The sequence below is a fragment of the Antrostomus carolinensis genome, unplaced genomic scaffold, assembly GCF_000700745.2.
Source record: "Antrostomus carolinensis isolate BGI_N321 unplaced genomic scaffold, ASM70074v2 scaffold20423, whole genome shotgun sequence".
Classification (NCBI taxonomy): Eukaryota; Metazoa; Chordata; class Aves; order Caprimulgiformes; family Caprimulgidae; genus Antrostomus; species Antrostomus carolinensis.
The window spans coordinates 45,135-53,705 of record NW_010303420.1 but is presented as its reverse complement, the minus strand read 5'-3'; the positions used below and the strand labels follow the sequence as shown (position 1 = coordinate 53,705).

The 8,571-nt window shown below is 39.3% G+C and overlaps 1 protein-coding gene across 1 annotated transcript in view; it reads left to right on the top strand.

Moving 5' to 3' along the window:
• Nucleotides 1-704: 704 nt before the first annotated feature.
• LOC104521947 (disks large-associated protein 2) overlaps nucleotides 705-8,571 on the top strand; it is a gene marked incomplete at its 3' end in the record, with an annotated part of 49,226 nt that continues 41,359 nt past the window's right edge. Inside the window, exon 1 of the mRNA XM_010164095.1 lies at nucleotides 705-765. The remainder of the gene's footprint in view (nucleotides 766-8,571) is intronic.

Sequence of the window (8,571 nt, the reverse complement as noted above, 5' to 3'; positions counted from 1 at the left end):
CAATGCAGAGGCAAGAAGCTGCAGTTCTGCAAGCAATACAGGCAGGGTAGCTAAGAGCTGCACACAGGCCATTCAGCAGGTTTCTGCATGTCTCACTGCATTCATACAGCACAGACAGAGCTTAAGTACTCTTCCAAAATTACAGAAGTTGTCTCTGGCACAAAAGTAAATGTTATTGATAGGAGAAAGTCACCATCACAGCATTACCAGAGTTCAGAATGGAAGACTTGAGATGGCTGTGAATAAAAGGTGAAGAAAGTGGACTGAGAATCATGAGTGGCATTATTATCATCAGAGGTGGGAAGTGCTAAAGGTACAACTGGAGGAGTGACAATAATGATTCTTCTTGGAATAAATACATTAAGGCTAAAAGGCAGTAGAATTCAATGTGACTAAGCAAAGCTGAAAGGAACAATGTAAAAAATGTTTTTAAAAGGCATTTATTAATATTACGACACTAGTGATGTGAGAACCTCTTCACAAAATTTTTTAAAAAAACATGCAACATAAGAACACTAAAACAACTGTCAAAGAGGAATAGATGGGGCAGATAATAGCACCTCAACAGCTTGATGGTATCAGAGATACTGAATGGTAATAGGTATCACTCAGTGGATTTAAGAACTAGTGGAGAGTTTATGTCTGGGTCTACAAAAATATCAGAATTATTAAATAGCTACTTTGTTTCTGTCTTTTCAGAAGAAGAGGGTGGCGATCTGCTCAAGTCGAGCTTCAGTTTTCCAGGGACGCCAGAGGAGGAGCTAGGTACAGATATCATCTCTCAGATAACTGGTACTGCTGGTACCTCCAGAGGCTGGGTGCAGCCATGGGGGTGAGGAGGCAGGAGGTGCCTCTGTGGTGCAGCCGTTCTCCAGCCACAGAGCCCAAAACAGGCATGGCACCAGGCACTGTTAACAAGAGTGGCCAAAACTTCCAAATTCAATCCTTCTGGGAAGTTCTCACCTGCTATATAAGGTTAGAGAATCAAAAACAGAAAACCATCAGATTTGGGTAACATCCAGGCGACCAAGAGTTCAAAAGAAGGTGTTTAAGGAAATTAATGACTTTCCTTCTTCTGTCTTTTTCTGTTTTTCTTACCCCTTAGAAAAGATAATAATTGCAGAAAGAGTTTTCAATGTTACCTTTTAAATTTTAAAAAATAATAGAAGCAAGAAGAGATCGGAAACTCAGAGACCCCACAAGTGAAATCTTGATAGCTCTGTCTCGCAAAGCTAGTAGTAAAATGTCCCACTGGCTTCAGTGTAGCCAGATTTATGCATTTTAGATTGTGCAAAATTGAGTTTCTGTTCCCAGAATTTCATATTCAGATTGTCACTGTTTTATGTGAAATCCATCAAAATCTCAATTTACATGCAGTTACTTTAGGTGGTTATTTTTGGAAGAGAAATATGGAAAGTGGTTTCTGTGTGTTTGCGAGTTAAAGTTCCCTTTATTCAAAATGAGCATACTTACATTTCAGAAGTTGGTGCAACAGTTATTTTTCTCCTTTTATGCATATGCTCATGTTAATACATTGCAACTGGGTTTTTTTGTGTTATTAGGATATTTTTGTATTTGACAAGAATATTATAAACTCTCTCTGACCTTATTGTTGCACATTCATAGGAAGATAAATACATTGCAACTGGGTTTTTTTGTGTTATTAGGATATTTTTGTATTTGACAAGAATATTATAAACTCTCTGACCTTATTGTTACACATTTATAGGAAGATAAATCATAGTTTCTATACTAAGGGAAAAAAAAAGTTTGAACAAGAAGCATGAATTGAGGCAGGGGATGTCATTAATTTGGAATCTCTTAGAACAAGGATTTTCTGAAACAAGTAGTGTTGCCACTCAGTTACACTCAAGTCAGGAGTTCCATAAACATTCAGTGTAAAAATATCTGTATTGAACTTGTTTGTCTACTTAATATTAAAAAAAAAGTGAAAAAAAGCTCCAAAGATCAGACAGAAGGATGTGTTAAGGAACAGACTGAAGAACCTTCAGGCAGTTTCTGTCTTAATTAAAATAGTGTAAGAGGGAAGATACGGTTAAACATGAGGCTCCCTAGGAGTCTCAAAAGTGAATCCTATGGAGGAATCATGGAATGAGCACGTTTCTCAGCCTTCTTGGACATTTGGGGTTTTTTCTCCCTGCTGCCCCATTTCACAGCACACGGAAAGAGTTCAGATGCAGCAGGGCAGAATTCATCTCATCTAACAGCTGGAAAGTAATTCAGCTGTAGATGTCTAAACTGTAGAAATCTGGACTTCCTTTAGAGTCAATGAAGAGTGATAGACTTTTATAGGACAGAGTAGATTCAGCCTACTTGAGAAGCTAACTTAGGGTGAGATGAATCATGCCCCAGAAGTATGTCAGAGTTGTACTCCTTCCCATTTGGTTGAGAAAGAACTGCATGATTTCTGAAGCCAGAGTAAATGATGTATAAGTCAATAGTGTTAAATGTCAGGTGTCTATGGGAGTAAGGACCCTCATATGAAATAGGTAATCAAAGATTAGCACAAAGATATATGCTCAACTGATCAATCATCCAGCATCCTGATTAGGAAGAAGATGGGAGATTAGTCAACAGAAATGAGAAACAGGAAAGTAAAAAACAAGAATAAAATTAGAACCAGACTACAAAGAAACTAGGCTGCTTTCAAAAACTTCATCTATTTATGGCCAGAGGGCTGAAAAAAATATGCTAAAAGCAAGGGAAGGTCTGTCCTTGCCCCTAAATTTCATGTCCCCATTAGACTGCTCTGAAAGTAAGTACCAAAGATAGCTAGGTGGTGAATGGAGAGAGGTGGATGGCTTTAATATTTTCTGAAGGAAATCCTGTCCTCCTGACTTAGCTGCCAAACTATAGATGGCCAGAATAGGTGGATACCCTCAGTAATGTAAAAATATATCATGTCCCATTCTCCCTTAGAGAGAATCACTGTAAAACAAAAAGGAGCATGCTATGGAAGATGGAAACTGGGAAGACTTTTCTAAAAGTTTTAGGATAGTCAGTTAAGTTCAGTGTAGACAAGCTCTGTAGTTACAGCTGTGCTGGTGATTAACTTCTCTACAGGCAGCTTGGGACATATCTGTCTGTCTGTCCATCTCTCCCTCAGTGTTGTGTTCTGTTACTTGAAGATTTGAGTTCAAATCCATGAACTGAACATAGCATTAGTGAAAAAGCTACAAATCATTAGATCATTCTCAGTATCCATTATTTCTTGCTGTTGCACATGTATAAAGTTAAATTCATTGGAGAGAAATCTGAATCTGGGTGGATACTCTAATCACTGGGCTATGGAAATGGACTCTCTCTCTCTCTCTCTCCCTCTGTCTCTCACCCAATGACTATGTAGTTATTTGGTATGAACAGCCTACAGTCTGAAGGGCTGCTAGAGACATTAATTCCTGAAAAAAAAACCCACAGAAAGGGCTTTTCTTAAGAAGTAAAATAATTGCCCCAAGTCAAGGCAGAGTAGAGGTGATATTCTTTAAGGTAGCTCTGACTGCAGGGCCATTCATTATTCTAGACTCTCATACCTGCTCACTGTCACAAGTTATGATCTCTCTGGTATTGAAAAATCTCTAGCTCCAGGCCCTTATTTGTAAAACGAGTTTAATATTTCCTAGTGAGGTTTCAGGGCTTTAGTGGGGATTAATTAATGTTTGCACAGTATCTCACCAGAGTGAAAATGCTGAATAGTCACTAAATAATATTATTAATACAATGATCCACTGCCTTAACTGGGAGAAGGTATCAAGGGATGGGACTGATCTCAACTCTTTTACATTATTGATTCTGTAAAAGACCTCATTAGTTAAAACAGGCAGAAATGCTATGGATTCCTTCAAAAAAAGCTTACCCAAGCATTCATAGTCTGTTCTCAAGAACAGCATTTCATAGCTTTGCCTTTATCATGTCTTTGTTAACAGAGTTCAGGGTGATAAGTATTGTCATGGTTACAAGATTCACACTCGCACACCAAAAATTCCTATGATTTTCACTAGGCATTTCTCAAATAAGCAACCCGATAAAGGTAGTGGGGCATCGTGGTAGGAGCAAGAGATCTGACATGCATGATCTCAAGCAGCTCACTCTAAGTCTCATGGAAACTGGAGTTCTTCCAATTCCAAGCTTTCACAGAATCACAGAATGTCAGGGATTGGAAGGGACCTCAAAAGATCATCCAGTCCAATCCCCCTGCCGGAGCAGGAACCTAAATGAGATCACACAGGAAGGCGTCCAGGTGGGTTTTGAATGTCTCCAGAGAAGGAGACTCCACAACCTCCCTGGGCAGCCTGTTCCAGTGCTCTGTCACCCTCACTGTAAAGAAGTTTCTTCTCAAGTTTAAGTGGAACCTCCTGTTTTCCAGCTTGCACCCATGGCCCCTTGTCCTACCATTGGTTGTCACTGAGAAGAGTCTGGCTGCATCCTCGTGACACTCACCCTTTATATGTTTATAAACTGTCTCAGTCTCCTCTTCTCCAAGCTAAAGAGACCCAGCTCCCCCAGTCTTTCTTCATAAGGGAGATGTTCCACTCCCTTAGTCATCTTCGTGGCTTTCTTCTAGCCTGTGGTTATAAAATCTGAACAATGTAATTTACTAGAAAATAAGCATTTTATGAAACTACTATTTTCTATCCAAACTGGAAACTTCTCACTATCTTACTTACCTTAGGCATGTACAGGGTAAAGCAACAATTTGCTTTGGTTGTCAAAAACAGATAGTGCAATCTTAACAATGGGCATATTGGTTGCCCAGAGAAGCTGTGGATGCCCCGTCCCTGGAAGTGTTCAAGGCCAGGTTGGATGAGGCTTTGAGCAACCTGGTCTAGTGGAAGATGTCCCTGCTCATGGCAGGGGGGGTGAAACTGGATGATCTTTAAGGTCCCTTCCAACCCAAACCATTCTGTGATTTCATATGAAAAATGTGCCATGTTTAAATGGCATTCAAATAGTAAAAGAATCATATGAATAGGGAAGATAGGATTAAATTTTCTTTAAATATAGATTTTAGTACATAGCACATCCACAGAGTAAAGAGGGAAAAATAGATTATTGAAAAATTATTTTAACTCCTTTTTATAGGTAAGGAAAACAGTTATTTTACACGTTTAACACTTACTTAGCAGCTTCTAATGTTAAGAAAAGAAAGAGAAACCACACTAAAGGTTTTTGTTTCAGTAAATTACTGTTTTCTCTTCAGGAAGGGATATTTAGTTGATGTTAACAAAAAAAACAGGTTGCAGTTACTAATAATGCTCTTAACCTGCCCCAGTTACCAAGTAAACTGTAAGGGAGTTTAAGGACAGGTTACAAAAATGTATTTTTATTTCACAGTTGATGCAGTCATGGTTTTGATTAATTGATATGGTTCAAGTGTCAGCCAGTAACTCATGGTTATTCAGTCACTATTGATTGCATGATCATGCCTTTATGACCTTATGTGTTGAAAGGATGAAAGGATATAGCCATTCTTGAAATAAAAAAAATAAATAAAGGCCTGACTTTCTAGTCTGTCTGTCTTTTTATCTAATTACCCAGCCTTCCTCACTGCTTTCAATGTCTGAATGCTTTGCACTTTTCATGGGTTTTAGCTTCACAGAAGAGGCACAACAGGAAATTTTCCCAAGGACAGACAAGGGGTTGGCATTGGACACTTGGCTCTCCTCTGTGCAAGTTGCATGCCTCAGTCCACCTTCCCCCAGAGCATCCAGGGATGGTTAAACAGCTGCAGACCTTGACCAGAGCTGGTGGGACTTTAGTCAGACACAGGGTTTGGCCACACACACAGAATAAACTGCTACAGTACCCCTGTAATTAGCAAGCACAGTAGCAAATATTTTATTTTAAATTCTTAGAAGGACATTATCCCAGAGGCTGAATGTTTCCCTGCTTTCTGAGACTAACCCTCACAGGTACAGAAGTTACTTTTATTCTTGTGCTATGGAGAAATGAGATAGGGAGTCTACAAGGGTTAACCACAAAGGTTAACTTTAACCTTGTGAAGGAAGATCAAGCCTCTCAGTGGCCACTGTCATCACTTCCCATGGCCTTATCCTGGACCATATGAAAACTTCATGGTTGGCCAGGAAATCTTGACTGCAGATTTCCCAAGTTAATCCTCTAACCACAGGATTATCTTTCTTCCAGATAATAGAAATATGGAGACAGGTGGTTTGGTATGGAGATATAAAAGTCTCTTAAACTTGAAAGAGGTTTGAAATAAGAGATGCCCAAGTATGTCTCTCTGTCACTATCTTACTTGTTTATTGTGACTAGCTGAACAGATAATGCAAAACATAGCCCTTTTCCTTTTTTTTTATTCCATCATACCTTCAAATAATTTGACTTCAAATCCTTCCTTTTCCTCTACTCAGAAACTGTAGTGTAGAAGTTTACTGACGTGATGATCAAGACCACAGAAAATATGAACAAAATAACCAGGAATGTTTTTCAGAAAATAAATTTTGAACTTTAAATTCCTTTTAGTTATGCTTGAGAGCTTATTCTGTTAATTACTTTCAGTCATAGAACAAAATCATATCATATGGCCTGAGCATTTATAAAAACGTGCTAACTATACTGCATTTTAATTCTAGACTGTTGGCAACAAATGCTTACTAACAATCTGCAAGACCAGAAGCTATTTGGAAAAATGAAACACCTCATATAGTCAGATAACTATGCAGAAATCCTATTAGACCCAAGGTCGATTCACAAACAGGAGAAGATATTTGTAAGGATGTAAGATTAATCAAATAGGTTATTTGTGATGAATTATTCATCCATTTCTACTACAGAATACAAAGGGACTTATGCATTCATTACTTTGCCAAGAAGCAAATTTTTTTGATCTAAATGATTTGTGCATTCTGAGTGGGCTGTCCAGCTGAGGAGGCTCCTAAGTTCAGTTGCAGAGGAAATATGTTTTTTCCCAAATTGGGAAGCTTCATTCCATTGTTAAGACCACATCTGGACTACTAATTCCAGTGTCTGCACTGAAGCAAATGAAAGTCCTTTCCAAGGAAAAGAGAGAGAGAGAAGTGAGGACAAGGTGAAACAGCTTGAGTTAAGTTTCACACTTGGGATGTGAGCACAGGAGGGATGTTTTTCTCTCCCTCATGCCCTGGTGACCTCTGTAGCACCCGGGTGCATAGCTGATCCACAACATTTACTTTCCCATAGAGAGTGCAACAGCTGCAATGGAGATGAGAGACTGACTCATCTGGCTGCTTCACCACGCCTGCCTTCTTCGCTGAGTGTCTTCACTGTATTGTCTCCTTTCATAAGGATAAGATGTGCAGCCTTTTAAATGTATTCCCATGATGGGCAGCTCAAATGACGTGCTCTCCATTTCCCCAGAAAAGCGTGACCATGTTCTACCTCCACATACATTACAGGCTGTTTCGGCTCTGTTGAGAGCAGGACAATCTGTATTGGCACGACCTGGTGCCAGTTGGTGGGGGTCCTTCCAGCGTGGAAGTACGTGGCCACAGCTGTCTGTCACAGTGCTGGCCACACAGGTCACTGATTCACTCTGTCTTCCTAAGGGGATTTGTCCTCGTGTAACTAGTCCAGCAGGACAAACACCAGCAAATCTTGCTATTACAATCCAGGCTTTCACTGATGACCTGAGTTGTCACCTTTCATCCTGAATTTCTTGTGCAATTCTTTGTTTTTTCCGTCTTTTTACAAAGATATTTCTCTTCATAAATAATCAGATGGCAGCATTGTAAGACGGCCTGCCTCAAACTTGCCAAAGGTGTGGGTACTTAGACCACCACCTCATCCCAGGAGCACGGCTCAGTGTCACCCTTCGCTGCCACGTGGGAAGTCTGGGTACTAATGGTTGCAGGAAGAGGCAATTAATATTTACAGTGTTTCTCACAGACCCAAAAGAGAGCTCAGCCAGGCAGAAAAGAGACGGACACCCTGATTTGAAAAATTCACAGTCTGAAGGTTATGGAAAGAGGGAGATTTTCTGCCTGTTACTATGGCACAGGTTTAAAAGGGAACTTGTCACCAGGTTGCTGTTTCTTCCTGCACCCCATAGGAAAATCAAGGTGAGACCTCCTCCATCTCAGTGGGTTCAACTGAGCAGAAAAGTTCACAATACAATGACAAAGCAGCAAGAGGCAGCACCAAGGGTGTACAGCTGAGCAGTTAGTGACAAACTCCAAACAGTAAAAGAAATAATTGTTTTGGGTCCGACCAAGGTTGAAACTCTGAAATTTTTGGTGAATCAAATGGCTGCAAAGAACTGATGCTGAACCAAACTGAAAATAAAATAAAATAATTTTCTTCAATTCTGACAATTTAAAAGAAGTATTGAATGTTTACAAAAAAAGGAAAGGGGATTTCGAAATAGAAAGGTATTTTAAATTGAATAGTCATATGTTCTGTGGCAATAATCAATGCTTTTGAGAATTAATGCTTACATTATTTCTTTCCCAGAAGAGCACTCTGTAAAATAAATAAAATCTTTAAAATAAATCCATGTTTTAAAGAAATAATAAAAGGCAATTTAGAAGGAATGTATGACAAATATTTTTGCTT